At 36.2% G+C, this 17599-nt stretch overlaps 1 pseudogene; it reads left to right on the top strand.

Moving 5' to 3' along the window:
• Positions 1–72: 72 nt before the first annotated feature.
• Positions 73–17325, top strand: LOC102965585 (annotated as a pseudogene).
• Positions 17326–17599: the final 274 nt, after the last annotated feature.

Raw genomic sequence — 17599 nt, forward strand, 5'->3', positions numbered from 1 at the left:
CATCCTACACACTAGAAAACTGATTGGAGGATTAACACAACAATCTGCATAACCTGAACCACAGAATTCAGCATGTACCTGGAGTGGAGAGGTGAACTTGGGAGCGAGAAGGAGCAGGTAGGGAGGTACTTTTGCGAACAGATCGAGGCCAGAGACTGGGCGGGGTGGGGAGAATACAGGAAAACCACCCCTTCCCAAAAGCAGCTGGAGAGAAAGTGGAAAATTGGAAACAGCTGCAGGTACTGAACTAAAAAGGGAGAAAGGAGAAAGGAGAGGGTTTATATTCCATTAAGACTGTAAACAAGGGGAACACAAAGTCTACAACTCTGCAGCTCAATACCTGGCGGTGCTCTGGTGGGAAGGGTGAATCCCCAGGAGCAGAGTGGGGTCCGGGAGGTTCTCAGGCCACACAGGGAAAAGCGGTTCCACTGCTGGAAGGACATTTGGTAGAGACTGTTGAAGCCACCTGGTCCCAGCAGACCGCAGAAAGCATCGCTGGTGCTGCAACAAGGTTGTTAAGGGTGAAGCCTGGTGCCAGATGTGTGTTGATTTTCCATAATCCCTGAAAAGCTGCTGCTACAGTATCTCACGAACTTTTCCTGGGGCGGGCTGGCACCTGGCCGCAGTCTTGGGCACCGAGAGCAGCAGGGTCCAGCAAGCATTTCTGGGTGCAGCTGACATTCGGCCACTGCTCATTCAGCCATTGCTGGTGAGACCCTCCCACAGAGGGGAGGAACGGGTCAAAGCTGCAGTCCTTCAGAAGTAAGGGATCGGGGAAAACAGCCACATCTGAGACAAAACTTGGGAAAGAGGTACTGCCTGGGGCCTGATCACAGAAAGTGAAAAAGCAGGGAGTGGACAAAAGCTTAAGACAGAGGACAGGTACGCGATTGCTGATGTGGGAGAACAGCGTTCCAAAACTAGAGACTGGGTAGCTGGGTGGCGCCATTTTCACCACTCCCATGCATGCGCAAACGCACCTAAGAGCACTACAACACTCCACCCTACTAGGCTAGCAGCGCCATCTAGTGGAGAGCTGAACCATTACACTGAGCCCCACCCAACTGGGCCAACTTTGCTCTTCAAGAACACAAATCTCACCGCCTGCTTAGTTTATGGACTATAAAGCCCTACACAGTCTGACTTCTAGGGGAAAACGAAGTAATTTCAGTCCTATTTCAATCTGTTAGCAGGTCCATCTATTCAATTTTCTTTCTTTTTTCTTTCTTACACTTCTTTTTTCTTGAATACAAAAAGAGAAAAATATTTTAATTTTCAATTTTTATTAAAAATATTTTTCTTTAATTTTTATTACTATATATTTTACTTTGGTGTAAAATTTTTCAAATTCCATTTTACTTCCATCATTTTATTTTAGTCTACTTCAGTGTATTCACCTTTTCAAATTTTCAAATGATTTCCTTTTTTTCTTTCTCTTTTTCTTTTTCGTTTCTGTATCTCAATGCAGAAAAAGAAACACTTCATTTTTACTTCAATTTCAATTAAAAATATTTTTCTTTAATTTTTATTACTATATATTTTGCTTTTATGTAATTTTTGTCAAATTCTATTTTACTTCCATCATTTTATTTTAGTCTACTACAGTGTATTCACTTTTTCAGACTTTCAAACGATGTCCTTTTTTTCTTTTTTTAATCTTTTTTCTCTTTTTCATTTATTTTCTTTTTCTTGAATACACACAAAGAAAAAATTCATTTTTATTTTTAATTTTTACTAAAACTATTTTTCTTTAATTTTTTACTACTATAACTTTTGTGTATATTTTTTCAAATTCTATTTTACTCCCATCATCTCATTTTAGTCTACTTCAGTGTATTCATTTTTTCAAATTCTCAAACGATCCTCTTTTTTCCTTTTCTCCCCGCCCCCTTTTTTTTCCTCTAATATGTCAAACCACTTTCAACACCCAGACCAGAACACACCTAGGATCTAGCATAATTTAGTTGATTTGTGTGTGTGTTTAATTTTAATATTTTTTAAATTTTAATTTAATTTTAATTTTTCTATCTCATTAATTCCTTTTCTCCCTTCAAAATGACAAAACGAAGGAATTCACCCCAAAAGAAAGAGCACAAAGAAACAACAGCCAGGGATTTAACCAACACAGATACAAGCAAGATGTCTGAACCAGAATTTAGAATCACAATAATAAGAATACTACCTGGAGTCGAAAACAGATTAGAATCCCTTTCTGCAAAGATAAAAGAAGTAAAAAATAGTCATAATGAAATTAAAATGCTATAACTGAGCTGCAATCATGGACGGATGCAGCGGCGGCAAGGATGGATGAGGCAGAACAGAGAATCAGCAATATAGAGGACAAACTTATAGAGAATAATGAGGCAGAAAAAAAGAGAGGGATTAAGGCAAAAGAGTATGATTTAAGAATTAGAGACATCAGTGACTCATTAAAAAGGAACAACATCAGAATCACAGGGGTCCCAGAAAAAGAAGTGAGAAAAATAGGTGTAGAAGGGTTATGTGAGCAAATCATAGCAGAAAACTTTCCTAACCTGGGAAAGACACAGACATCAAAATACAGGAAGCACAGAGGACTTCCATTAGGTTCAACAAAAAACAGCCATCAGCAAGGCATATTATAGTCAAATTCACAAAGTACTCAGGGAGGGAGAGAATCATGAAAGAATCAAGGGAAAAAAGTCCCTAACCTACAAGGGAAGACAGATCAGGTTTGCAGCAGACTTATCCAAAGAACCTTGGCAGGCCAGAAAGGAGTGGCGGGATATATTCAGTGTGCTGAATCAGAAAAATATGCAGCCAAGAATTCTTTATCCAGCAAGGCTGCCATTCAAAATAGAAGGAGAGATAAAAAGCTTCCCAGACAAACAAAAATTAAAGGAGTTTGTGACCACTAAACCAGCCCTGCAAGAAATTTTAAGGGGGACTCTCTGAGGGGAGAAAGATGAAAAAAAAATATATATATATATAGAAAGAAAGAAAGAAAGAAAGAAAGAAAGAAAGAAAGAAAGAAAGAAAAGCAAAAGCAACAAAGATTAGAAAGGACCAGAGAACACCACCAGGAACTCCAACTCTACAAGCATCATAATGGCAATGAATTCCTATCTTTCAGTACTCACTCTAAACATCAATGGACTCAATGCTCCAATCAAAAGACACAGGATAACAGAATGGATAAGAAAACAAGATCCATCTATATGCTGTTTACAAGACACCCACTTTAGACCTAAAGACCCCTTCAGATTGAAAATAAGAGGATGGAGAACCATCTATCATGCTAACGGTCAACAAAAGAAAGCTGGAGTAGCCATACTTATATCAGACAATCTAGACTTTAAAATAAGGACTGTATCAAGAGATGCAGAAGGGCATTATATCATAATCAAGGGGTCTATCCACCAAGAAGACTTAACAGTTGTAAACATCTATGTGCCAAATGTGGAGCACCCAAATATATAAATCAATTAATCACAAACATAAAGAAACTCATCAATAGTAATACCATAATAGTAGGAGACTTCAACACCTCACTCACAGCAATGGACAGATCATCTAATCAAAAAATCAATAAGGGAACAATGGTTTTGAATGACACACTGGACCAGGTGGACTTAACAGATATATTCGGAACATTTCATCCTAAAGGAGCAGAATACACATTCTTCTCCAGTGCACATGGAATATTCTCCAGAATAGATCATATACTTGGACACAACCTGCCCTAAGTAAGTACAAAAAGATAGAGATCAGGGGCGCCTGGGTGGCTCAGCCAGTTAAGTGTACGACTTTGGCTCAGGTCATGATCTCATGGTCCGTGAGTTCGAGCCCCATGTCGGGCTTTGTGCTGATAGCTCAGAGCCTGGAGCCTGCTCCAGATTCTGTGTCTCCCTCTCTCTCTGACCCTCCCCCATTCATGCTCTGTCTCTCTCTGTCTTGAAAATAAATAAACATTAAAAAAAATTAAAAAAAAAGATAGAGATCATACCGTGCATATTTTCAGACCACAACGCTATGAAACTCGAAATCAACCACAAGACAAAATTTGGAAAGGTAACAAATACTTGGAGACTGAAGAACGTCCTACTAAAGAATGAATGGGCTAACCAAGAAGTTAAAGAGGAAATTAAAAAGTATATGGAAGTCAATGAAAATGATAACACCACAACCCAAAACCTCCAGATGCAGCAAAGGCAGTCATAAGAGGAAAGTATATAGCAATCCAGGCCTTCCTAAAGAAGGAAGAAAGATCTCAGATACACAACCTAACCTTACACCTTAAGGATCTGGAAAAAGAACAGCAAACAAAACCCAAAAACAGCAGAAGACAGGAAATAATAAAGATTAGAGCAGAAATTAATGCTATCAAAACCAAAAAAAAAAAAAAACAGTAGAACAGATCAATGAAACCAAAAGCTGGTTCTCCGAAAGAATTAACAAAATTGATAAACCACTAGCCAGTTGGATCAAAAAGAAAAAGGAAAGGACCCAAATAAATGCAATCAAGAATGAAAGAGGAGAGATCACAACCAACACAGCAGAAATAAAAACAATAATAAGAGAATATTATGAGCAATTATATGCCAATAAAATGGGCAATCTGGAAGAAATGGACAAATTCCTAGAAACATATACACTACCAAAACTGAAACAGGAATAGAAAATTTGAACAGACCCATAACCAGTAAGGAAATCAAATTAGTACTCAAAAATCTGCCAAAAAACAATATATACATTGTCCAGGGCCAGTTGGCTTTCCAGGGGGAATTCTACCAAACATTGAAGGGACAGTTAACACCTACTCTCTTGAAGCTGTTCCAAAAAATAGAAACGGAAGGAAAACTTCCAAACTCTTTCTATAAGCCGGCATTACCTTGATTCCAAAACCAGACAAAGATGCCACTAAAAAGGAGAACTATAGACCGATTTCCTTGATGAACATGGATGCAAAAATCCTCAACAAGATATTAGCCAACCAGCTCCAACAATGCATTAAAAAAAATTATTCACCAAGACCAAGTGAGATTTATACCTGGGATGCAGGGCTGGTTCAATATCCAGAAAACAATTAACATGATTCATCACATCAATAAAAGAAAGGACAAGAACTATATAATCCTCTCAATAGATGCAGCGAAAGCATCTGACAAAATACAGCACCCTTTCTTGATAAAAACCCTCAAGAAAGTAGGGAGCATACCTCGAGATCATAAAAGCCATATATGAATGACCCAACACTAATATCATCCTCAATGGGGAAAAACTGAGAGCTTTCCCCCTAAGGTCAGGAACAAGACAGGGTTGTCCACTCTCACCACTGTTATTCAACATAGTATTGGAAGTCTTAGCCTCTGCAGTCAGACAACACAAAGAAATAAAAGGCATCCAAATCGGCCAGGAGGAGGTCAAACCTTCACTCTTTACAGATGACGTGATACTCTATATGGAAAACCCAAAAGATTCCACCAAAAAACTGCTAGAATTGATTCATGAATTCAGCAAAGTTGCAGGATATAAAATCAATGCACAGAAATCGGTTACATTCCTATACACCAACAGTGAAGCGACAGAAAAATCAAGGGATCAATCCTATTTACAGTTACACAAAAAAACCATAAAATACCTAGGAATAAATCTAACCAAAGAGGTGAAAAATCTTTACGCTGAAAACCATAGAAAGCTTATGAAAGAAATTGAAGGAGACACAAAAAAATAAAAATATTCCATGTTCCTGGATAGGAAGAACAAATATTGTTAAAATTTCGGGTCGATACTACCCAAAGCAATCTACATATTCAATGCAATCCCTATCAAAATAACACCAGCATTCTTCACATAGCTAGAACAAATAATCCTAAAATTTGTATGGAACCAGAAAAGACCCTGAATAGCCAAAGCAATCTCGAAAAAGAAAACCAAAGCAGGAGGCATCACAATCCCAGACTTGAAGCTATTCTCAAAGCTGTGATCATCAAGACAATATGGTACTGGCATAAGAACAGACACTCAGATCAATGGAACAGAATAGAGAACCCAGAAATGGACCCACAAACATATGGCCAACTAATGTTTGACAAAGCAGTAAAGAATATCCAATGGAATAAAGACAGTCTCTTCAGCAAGTGGTGCTGGGGAAACTGGACAGTGACTTGCAGAAGAATGAACCTGGGCCACTTTCTTATACCACACACAAAAATAAACTCAAAATGGATGAAAGACCTCAATGTAAGACAGGAAGCCATCAAAATCCTCGAGGAGAAAGCAGGTAAAAACCTCTTTGACCTCGGCCACAGCAACTTTTTACTCAACACGTCTCTGGAGGCAATGGAAACAAAAGAGAAAATGAATTATTGGGACCTCATCAAAATAAAAATTTGCACAGGGAAGGAAACAATCAGCAAAAACAAAAGGCAAATGACGGAATGGGAGAAGATATTTGCAAATGACATATCAGATAAAGAGTTAGTATCAAAATCTATAAAGAACTTACCAAACTCAACACCCAAAAAACAAAGAATCCAGTGAAGAAAGGGCAAAATAATGAATAGACACTTCTGCAAAGAAGACATCCAGATGGCCAACCGATACATGAAAAAATGCTCAACATCACTCATCAACAGGGAAATATAAGTCAAAACCACCATGAGATACCACCTTACACCTGTCAGAATGGCTAACATTAACAACTCAGGCAACAACAGATGTTGGCCGGGATGCAGAGAAAGAGGATCTCTTTTGCATTGTTGGTGGGAATGAAAGCTGGTGCAGTCACTCTGGAAAACAGTATGGAGGTGCCTCAAAAAGTTAAAACTAGAACTGCCTATGACCCCAGCAATTGCACTACTAGGCATTTATCCAAGGGACACAGGTGTGCTGTTTCGAAGGGACATATGCACCCCCATGCTTACAGAAGCACTATCAACAATAGCTAAAGTATGGAAAGAGCCCAAATGTCCATCGATGGATGAATGGATAAGGAAGATGTGGTACACACACACACACACACACACACACACACACACACACAATGAAGTATTACTTGGCAATCAAAAAGAATGAAATCTTGCTATTTGCAACTACATGGATGGGACTGGAGGGTATTATTCTAAGTGAAATTAGTCAGAGAAAGAGAAAAATCATATGACTTCACTCATATGAGGACTTTAAGAGACAAAACAGATGCACATAAGGGAAGGGAACAAAAATAATATAAAAACAGGGAGGGGGACAAAACATAAGAGACTCATAAATATGGAGAACAAACTTAGGGTTACTGGAGGGGTTGTGGGAGAGGGGATGGGCTAAATGGGTAAGGGGCACTAAGGAATCTACTCCTAAAATCATTGTTGCACTATATGCTAACTAATTTGGATGTAAATTTTAAAAAATAAAAAAATAAAATTAAAAAAAAATAATTCAAGCTTGGGAGGTGCAGAGAGAGATGGACATAGAATCCAAAGTAGGCTCCAGGCTCTGAGCTGTCAGCACAGAGGCCAATGTCAGGTTCGAACTCACAGACCCCTGAGATCATGACCTGAGCCAAAGTTGGTCGCTTAACCGACTGAGCCACGCAGGGGACCCTCAAGAGCTATTTAAATGATAGAATCTTGCTATTAAAAATAATTAGAAAAGACAAGGAATTGGTATAGGGGAAGTTTCTACTGATTAGAGAAAGTAGAGGAAGTAGAAAACTATCATGGGGAGAGGAACAATTTGAATGTGAGAATGGATCTAATATTTTTGTCATTTCACTCTCTGTTGAAAGAGGATTAATATTCTTGAGACTCCAATAAATTGCTAGATGTGTTGAAACCATCAGAGAACATCTAGATACTGCATTTCCCTATGTTCAACATTGATAGAGCTTCAAATTTAAAAACTGTGTCATGAGAAGATGAAAATATGATCTATTCATGACATGCAAAAATACTCTCTTGATGACTTTGGAAAAGGATAAAAAAGAGATAGGGGGGTTGCTGAAGGGACTTGTCTTGGCTGTGGGATGTAAAGGCACCACAGAATTCAAGTATCTCAGGATGAAAGGCTAATGACAGGAAACATAATCTCTGCTCTACTGAGGCCAGCACAATGCTCTGAATGATAGGTGGGATAAAACACAGGTGTGCAAACACAGGGACAGGGAATCAGGCCACAGCAATCTCTTTTCCATGAGAATGTCAAGACCCAGAGGACAGCAACCAGAGTCTCTTAAAGGTACACAACCTACTGTGCTCATAGGATCACTTTGGCAAGGAGAAGACAGCAAGAGAACACTTAGAACAGAAACAAACAAAAAAGCCCTGTTAAGGAGTTTGGATTTTGAACTTACTGAGAATTTACTTCAAAGTGACTAGTGTGTGTTAGTGGTATAGGTGAGCATAGCTGCCTTCCAAAGTGACTGAACTGGCCAGAAGTTGTCTCTTTTACACCAAAAGAACCAGAGTTTACATTTCACTTGTGAGATCATTTATTCTTCCCTTGCGATTGAATAAAAATGGGGTTTTCAGAACAAAGTTAATTATTTTTTTCTTTCATGTGACATTTAGTGACAATTATTAAATATTCAAATGTTCCCACAAAACCACAAAACATGACAGTTGCTGTTAAGCCCAATATATGCAGACAATAAGTGTCTTACTGGCAGTAAATGTCAATAAAGATTTCAAAAGAAAGTTCTCTATGGGATTTTACCTTGAAGGTGGGATTTTGGAGGTAGAAATGAATATGCATATGCTAAATATAGTGAGTTTGCCCAAGACAAAGTCGATGGTTTGTGCAAAGCTAAGAGACAAAGCATTGAATATTCAGTATGCCAGAGTGCAAATCTGTGAATGCCAACTTGAGAATTTAAGAGTTCCTGTAATTATAAAGTGACAATATTCATATAAGGTTATGGGCAAGGAGTGATGTTTCAAGTCTATTTAATATATTATTTGAAAAGTCTTTACTATTTTTTACTTCCAAATTTTATACCCGAAAAGTAATTTAAACACTTCAGGAAAACTCATCCTTTATGAATAAAAGTGAGTATATCTCTCATTTTATCCATTTTCATAAAGTATTCATTTTATTTTAAAGAGATCAAATTTCCCTTTGACCTTATGAAGATGAGATCTGAGAGGTTTAGAGGGAGTTATAATTTCTTAAATTGATTTAAAATAAATTGATTTAAAGTAAATAACAGACAAACATATATACTAAGATCATTCTTTTATATTACATATACATATATATATATATATATATATACACACACACATATATATATAATACATATATATGCAAATGCTATAGAACACATATATATGTATACACACACACACACACGCACATGTTATGTGTGTGTGTATGTTTCTAGAACATCATATATGGGAGGGAAACCAGACAGTTATAGTGAAGTTGTCCTTCCTTCTCTGAGGAGATTGTCAGATTTAGGTGCCAAGGAGGGACAGGGCAGTAAATTGTTTCTGGGTCAACACATAAAAATTTGACAACCAAAGTCACCTGAAGAGGAAGGATCTCTCACGGAGCATTAATACTCTGTTGTTATCTATTTGAATATATAGATGATCAGCAAAACATTATGTAATCATGAGAGAGTTTGGCTCACCCATGAAAGCATGGAAAATGTGAATCATTGAAAGAAATGTGACTGGTGTCATACTAACACCACAAAATATCCATCTGAGCATTAGAACGTTGAGTTATTACATATCGTAGTGACATGCCCACTTTAGAAAGAACACAATTAAACAAACTATAGCTAATTGACTTTGAGTATTTCTCATCCCATTGGTGAGGGCATTTTTATATAATACAGCCTCATAACAGCTCCCTGTACAGACAAATCTGGGTGCTATCTCTTATGCACTTCCTCTCTAAACCTGAGAAAACTGCTCTCTTAGTCCCTCTGTTTGATTCATCTGTGGAATGGCAATACTGACAATAATATATCTCCTGAACTTGCATTAGCATCTGTAGATTGATTACCCTGATACAGTGGTTCAAAAGCATCCAAAGAGATAGTTGCTATTATTAATATTATTATTATTATTATTATTATTACTATTATTTCAAAATATGTGCTAAGCAAGCTAACTTGAGTAATAAAAGGAATAAAATTCATTATTGTTTAAAAATAAATAAATTGGCATCCAGGTTTCTATTTCACTCTTGGATCCAACTTCATCAGACAGTATTTTGAGTTCCACATACTATGTTCACAGACTATACACTTAGTTTAAAAAATAATGACACTGTGATTTAAAAAGAATCTGGAAAACATAGGAGTACACAATTATCTGTTAAAGAAAAATAAGAATTTCAACTCACTCCTGAATTCTCCAAGTTTTTAACATTAGGAATTCTACCACAGTCAAACATTTTACTTTACTAGTAAGTAAATTAGTACTAAGTAATTAAGTATTAGTAAGTACTTACTTTACTAGTAAGTAAAAATCTTTCATCTCAATGAATACATTATTTTACTTTTAGGAGATAACTATGAATTTTTAAGGATTAACCACTTTTAAAAAGCTTTTTTTTTTTTTTTATGTGTACTTATTTTTGAGAGAGAGACAGAGTGTGAGCAGGGGAGGAGCAAGAGAGAGGGAGACACAGAGTCCAAAGCAGGCTCCAGGCATTGGGCTGCAGCACAGAGCCTGAGGCAGGGATCAAAGTTATGAACTGAGAGATCATGACCTGAGCCTCAACCAACTAAGCCATGCAGCTGCCCCAAGGATCAACCACTTTTGAATGAGAACCAGTTGGTTCTGTATGAAACCACAAATAGACTCTAACTCTGACTTGCACATTCCACGCTGAGAATGTACTATGGCTATGAAGCAATTGATTACAGGAAAGCTGATGAGCATAAAGATTTTTTTGTTTGTTTGTTTGTTTAGAAATTTTGTCTATTTGATCTTTTTCCTGGTGCGCATATATATATATATATATATATATATATATATTTTATTTGTTTATTTATTTATTTATTTATTTATTTATTTATTTATTTATTTATGTTTGAGAAAGAGAGAGTGTGAATAGGGGAGAAGCAGAGAGAGAGAATCCCAAGCAGATTCTGCAATGTCTGCACAGAGCCCGACATGGAGCTGGATCTCAAGAATTGTGAGATCATGACCTGAATCAAAATCAAGTGTCAGATGCTTAACCAAATGAGCCACTTAGGTACCCCCACCATAATTCTTATTTTGTTGAAAGAACAACTCTTATGTTCTCATTCTGAAGCTGATAGGAAAAATTCCAAAATTTGAGTTTGATTTCAGAAATTATTTTCTACAATGAACATAATCCCAACTCATAGTCTCATTAGCACTGTAATTTGTCATGTCCAGAAAATTCTGCTGTAGTTGGCCATGCAAACCCAGTGAGAATAATCACAATTTACACACGACAATGGCTACTGGGAAGTCATACATGAGTTAGTAAGAGTAATAGATTATTTAAATCCCCACCACCACAATGACAGAGTATGAAAAAAAATCAGTAAAACATACAAAAAATTAAAAAAAAAGCCCTGTGGCAACAGTGAAATAAATATACTTTAAAGCAGTGTACAATTTCATAAATACTCCAATGTGATTTACATGATCTCAGACCTCAAGAGATTTTATGTTATTTTTTTAATTTAATAGAATAAGAATGTATTTGATCACATTTTTCATGTCCCTCAGGACAATATATTTATGTTAATTTAACTCTATAATTGTCATCTTTGCAAAAAAAAACCACAGTTCTATATTAGAAAACTAGATATACATTATGAACATAGATAATTTTTTTTTTTTTTTTTTGGTGGCCAGTACGGGGTTAGATAATTTTTATTTGAATATCCATTTGGTGATTCAAACAGCATTTCCACCTTCTGATGGAGGTTTTTAATTGCTTTATATTGGCTTGTTCACATGTTAACAATACAGGTCATGCCTTTTAATTAGGTCTATGATTTCTATATGAAGTACATCCAGAAACCAAAAGATTCTGAAAACACCATAGACAAATGAAAGCACACCAAGTGGGGGACATTTGGTCCTGTTGGGGATGGCATTTCTGGCCACCAATTGTCTCCTTGTGGCTTTCAGTAAGATATGATGTTTGAAAGATGATTTTAAAATGGACAGTTTGTCTATACTTGCTATTTAGTACCAAACTTTTTTTTTTTTCTTTTTTCCTTTTTACTCACAAGCATTCACTGTCATCTTTCTTTGAAGAAATTACTGTGCCCATGTTGTGTTGCCCTATGGAGACCAGTGAAGGAGGGGTGGGGAGCGAGAATGTGCACAGGCCAAAGATCTAATTTTTTTACCTCACTACCAAGAAAAGGGAATGAGCTCCTGATCTAAGCCTGCTTAATCACATATTCCCTTCCTGGAATTAAATCTTGAAACAGAAGCATGTAAAGATGAAAAAAAAAAAAAATTAGGGTCCCTTATATTCAGCTATACTACCATAGCCAGACAAATTTTTTTATAGAAACCATTTTGTAATTTCTGCTTCCTAGGTTTCTGGAGTTGATTTTGCTTAAATTTTTCTCCAGCCTTTATGTTGATTCTGTAAGGTTCCAATATCGTTCTCATAAAGTCATTTTGAAGAAGTTTCCCTCCCCCGCAAAAGCTTGTTTCTGTAGCTAGCGTATTAAGACAATGATAGAGAATTTTTGCTGCCCCAGAATTGGCAACTAACACAAACAACTGAAAATAGTGTCCACAAGAACCCACATTATAAAGAGACCTGCCAACATTTGGCATTATACATTTTCCTCTGGGTTTAAGGAAAAACGAACTATCATTCTATAATTAACCAAACTTCACTGCTTATGCCTTATGGATGTTTTTAAGAGTAGAGGAGAGGAAAGAACAACAGAAGTTGACAGTGTCTTTGACCTGTGCCCAGATCAAAGTTCATGGCAAAAAGATCTTTTCTTCATTGTTGGTAGTGTCCAACTTCACAAAGTGACATAAAAGGGTACTCAAAAAGGATCATTCATGGATATTGGGGATCTACTTTCATAGCCCCACATGAGAAAGCGAAAATGGTTAAGATTAAGAGGAAACTAAGAATATAACATCAACATATCACCTGGAGTTGACAAGAAGTGTGTGGTTTTGGTAAGGATAGCAATAGAGGCAACTACTGTTCTTGGAATGGGTCATATATGATGCCAGGAACCAGGGAAGGCCCAAATGCTACTTTCAAGAAGAAAAGCAAACTCATCATCTATGCTGAGACCATGACATTAGAATAGATCTGAGAAGGACCACAGCAATTGTTCTGCAGCCCATCACCAGCATGTGATGAATTGCATAAGGTGTCTTCTGTTTTCCCTACTCTTTCTTCCCCAAACAAGGAAAATCTAGTCCAAAGGAGGGGAGACATTGCCTCAGACCCAGGCCCTATACACACTTACAAACCAAGGTGGTAGGCATGAAATGAAAAATAAAGTGAACTCACTCTTTAAAATCCTCAAAGCTTGGGGCACTTAAGTCATTAGAGCATGTGACTCTTGTTGACCAAAGGGTCATGGATTTGAGCCCCACGTTGGGTGCAAAGTTTACTTAGAAAAATAAATGGAGAGTTTACTTAGAAAAAAATAAATAAGATGTACAATCCCCCAAGGCAGCTGGGTGGCTTAGTTGGTTGAACATCTAACTCTTAATTTCTGCTCAAGTCATGATCCCAGGGTTCTGGGATTAAGCCCTGCATCAGGCTCTGCCTTGAGCATGGAGCCTGCTTAATATTTTTTCTCTCTCTCTCTCTCCCTCTGCCCCTCTCCCCTGTTCATGTGCTCTCTCTCTCTCTCCCTCTCTCTCTCTCTCTAAAAAGAAAAAAAAAGTAAAATCGCCAAAGCCCTATAGCAATAGAGAAGAGTTAGAAAGACAAATTTCAATTTTCTATGAGATTGGAGTTTTGGATTTTAATACAATAAAGATAAAAATATAGGCTCTGCCTGGAATATTTTTAAGGAGTAAAAGAATTCAACAAAACATAGTTGAGCGGTAACAATTGTTTAGAAAATTATACACCACTTTAATAGAATCCCAACTGATACACTCTTTGACAGTCATTCAGGCCACAAGAATAATATTTCTTAAAAAAAAATTATCATTTGTTTCTGTTGCCTACAGGACAAGCACAATGTTCTTTAAAATCTTTCTTAGCCTGACCTGTCTACACTTACAATACTTATCCTAAGATCCATTGTGCAACTTTTTATTACCCAGACATACTGACTTTAATGATGCTTTGCCTTACACATACTTTTCTTTGGACATAATAGATATAAATTGTAAATCTAAAAAAAAAAAGATTCTGCCTTGGTTAAATTGAAATATTCTGTAGGTTATATTGGTATTTGAAGTCTTAAAAAGAAAGAATCTTGCTGATATAACTACTTTGAATCCTTAATGTACTGAGTTGATAAGATAAAAAACGCACTGTTAAAGTTGTGAGAAGCAAAAAAAAAAGCATATTTAATTCACATATACTAAGTTTTGATCTTTTTTATAGTTTACCAAGAAAGATACAGAATCTTTATGATATCTGAAATACTTCCCGGGAATATAATCTCCAGCATCAATTCATATGATGGCTGTAAATACTTACTGAAGGTAATCTCTAGAATATATACTACATAATGGACCTATACAGTAAGTATACTGTAGGGAATTAAATACATTGTAAGTGAAAGTCGCCATATTTACTTTGGTCATCCCACAATTATATACAACTTTTAAATTCTTCTATGGGTTGGAAAGTTCCAGAATTTCCAGGTATTTAATTATTCACTTCAGATTTACCAATAATCAAATGTTCTTACTAGAGAATCATGACTAAAATATATAAATCCTGATAAATTAATATATGGTATAATCTCCCTACCCAACGCTCATTTCCTAATTCCTGTTATGCAAAGTACAAACTCCTAGTAACCTACCATACTGTATTGGACAGAGCAGGGGTAGCACATCTATATCTACAAATCCTTTATGAAAAAATAGAATAAATAAAATAAAACAAAACAAAATAAATGCATGTAGAATCGTGCCATTCAGATAGTTAAGGCCTAAGTGTATACACATGTATGAATCTGTCCCAGTTATGACATGTTATGAACATACAACTATATGAATGTATAATACATACAAGCATATACTTTAACACAATTTTCTTGATTTTGTGAAAAATATCAAAAGTTATTTTGTGAATGTGCCAAAATATATTTAATTTGGCTTATAATATATATGCCATATAATAAAAATACATTTATTTTAGTTGATTATAATTTTAAGAGTTTTATTTATATCCTAAAATAGGCATAGATCATTATCTAAGAGGACCAAAAAAACCCTAAAATATTAAATTTGTTCACAAGATTCTCAACATCATAACCTTATTTTTCTTTCCACTGTCTTTCCTGACACTGTGAGCTGTTTTCTGTTGAAATTACACACAAAAAATGTTTACTTCAAAGTTAAGTGTATCAACCAGTCATTTCTGGTTTCAAATCATTTCCTAGTAAACTGAACTACTGTGACCTTTAAAAAATATATTTAATATATTTAATATCATGTTAACCCATAGAGACTGTGATCTACAGATTTTTATTGTTAAATCTTGAAGCATCATTCCAAACTAGAGATTTAATAAATACTAGATAGAAATTTGTGAATGTTTTTGTTCTGTTTACTGGATTATAAGCAGTAAATAGCCTTCATAGAAAATATTCATGGCAAATATTGAGCAGGGAAATATTGCTATTTCTAACCTTTCAAAACATGGAAATGGAAAGACACAAATGCCAAAGTAAAATGAAGATTTTTATTAAATTGAACTGGAGAAAAGGAAGAATTGATTTGTATTAAATGCTACCTAATAAGGAAATTAACTTCTGGGTTTGATCTTTGTTTCTAAAGTATGTTTAGCTGCAGTTAAATTCTAGCTAACTAGTATATCACCAGAGTTAATTATCCACCAATCATTTAAGAGGATTAACAAGCCAGGGACATATAAATTTATTTCCATAATCAAGCTGAATTGAAGGTAAATGGTGAAGGAAAATAAAATATCTAGGACATGTGGATCAGGAATAATAGGAATATTAGCAACTGTGTACACACAGAGGGGAAAAAAAAAGATTCTCAAGAGGATATATATATATATATATATATATATATATATATATATATACACACACACATATACACCCTGCCAATGGGAGAATTGGGACTCAGGCTTTGCTCCCTTCTCTGACTCTCTGCCCTTTAGTCTGTATAGGGATATAGCACATCTGCACATCCCCTTCCTGCCCAAACATATGATGTATGGTACTGTAGAAAGATATTTGGTCTTTATCCCCAGTTCCTACCACACAATTCCTAAAACCCTTGAACTTTTTTGAGTGATTGGATGAAAAGAGAGTTTTTGTTCCAATGAGGCAGGTATCTGATAGGTGGGGCCCCTAGACAGCTTCAGGATGGGGGCTGCTCTCAAGAAAGAGGAAGGCTTTTTTTTTTTTAAATGTTTATTCATGTATTTTGAGAGAGGGAGAGAGTGTGAGAGAGGGAGCGCACATGCACACGAACAAGGGAGGGACACAGAGAGAGGGAGGGAGAATCCCAAGCAGGCTCCATGTGGTCAGTACAGAGCCCAATGTGGGTCTGGAACTCACAAACCCTGAGATCATGACCTGAGGCGAAACCAAAAGTCCAATCCTTAACCACTGAGCCACCCAGGAACCCCCAGCCCAAGTTCTTTAAAAAGTACTACAGAGATGTTAACTGTCTTTTCAAGATTCAAGATCAACAGGAAGCCACTGACTGGTTTCTTGGTTTAGCTGTTAGACTTGAACATTGAGACAATGCTGAAAATACAAGGACTTACTACCTGATAATACAAAACATGCTGACAATGCAGCAAAAAATGCAGAGCCATTGATCGGTTTGGATGTAAATACTCCCAATTTTAAGGCTGGTGTAATGGCTTTGGCTAACCGTCAGATTCACTGTCATGATGATTACCTGGTAATGCTTAAGGCAATTCACATTGTGGTCCAGGAGTACCTGAGGCAGGATGCAGCTGCTAAAACAAATGAAACAAAAGAGGATTTGCCTGTTGCTTTAGACAAACATATTCTTGGGTTTGACAGAGGAAATGCAGTTCTTAATGAAGCTGCTCAAAAATCTTGGATTGTTCCATATGGAAGAGATCAGGGAGCTATAGACAAAAATTAATGAAGCCATCGTAGCTGTTCAGGCAATTATTGCTGATCCAAAGACAGAACACAGACTGGGAAAAGTTGGAAGATGAACATTTTAGGATTTCAGCTTCTCACCTACTTAGCATAATTGGGAAGCATGTACGCTCTGGCTTGTGTTTGGAAATCAAATGTCACATTTTCAAAGGAAGAATCCTAGAAAATTGACTATGTTCTGGACATTTACTACCATCACCTTTTCTTTAATAGAGTTCAGGAAAGTGGAAAAAAATATAATGTTACAAAATAGTAAAATATATACATATATACATAAAATAGTATAGCATAGATACATAAAAGGATGTAATTATACAATGATTGCATCTA

This window comes from Panthera tigris, chromosome D1, assembly GCF_018350195.1.
Source record: "Panthera tigris isolate Pti1 chromosome D1, P.tigris_Pti1_mat1.1, whole genome shotgun sequence".
In the NCBI taxonomy this organism is placed as follows: domain Eukaryota; kingdom Metazoa; phylum Chordata; class Mammalia; order Carnivora; family Felidae; genus Panthera; species Panthera tigris.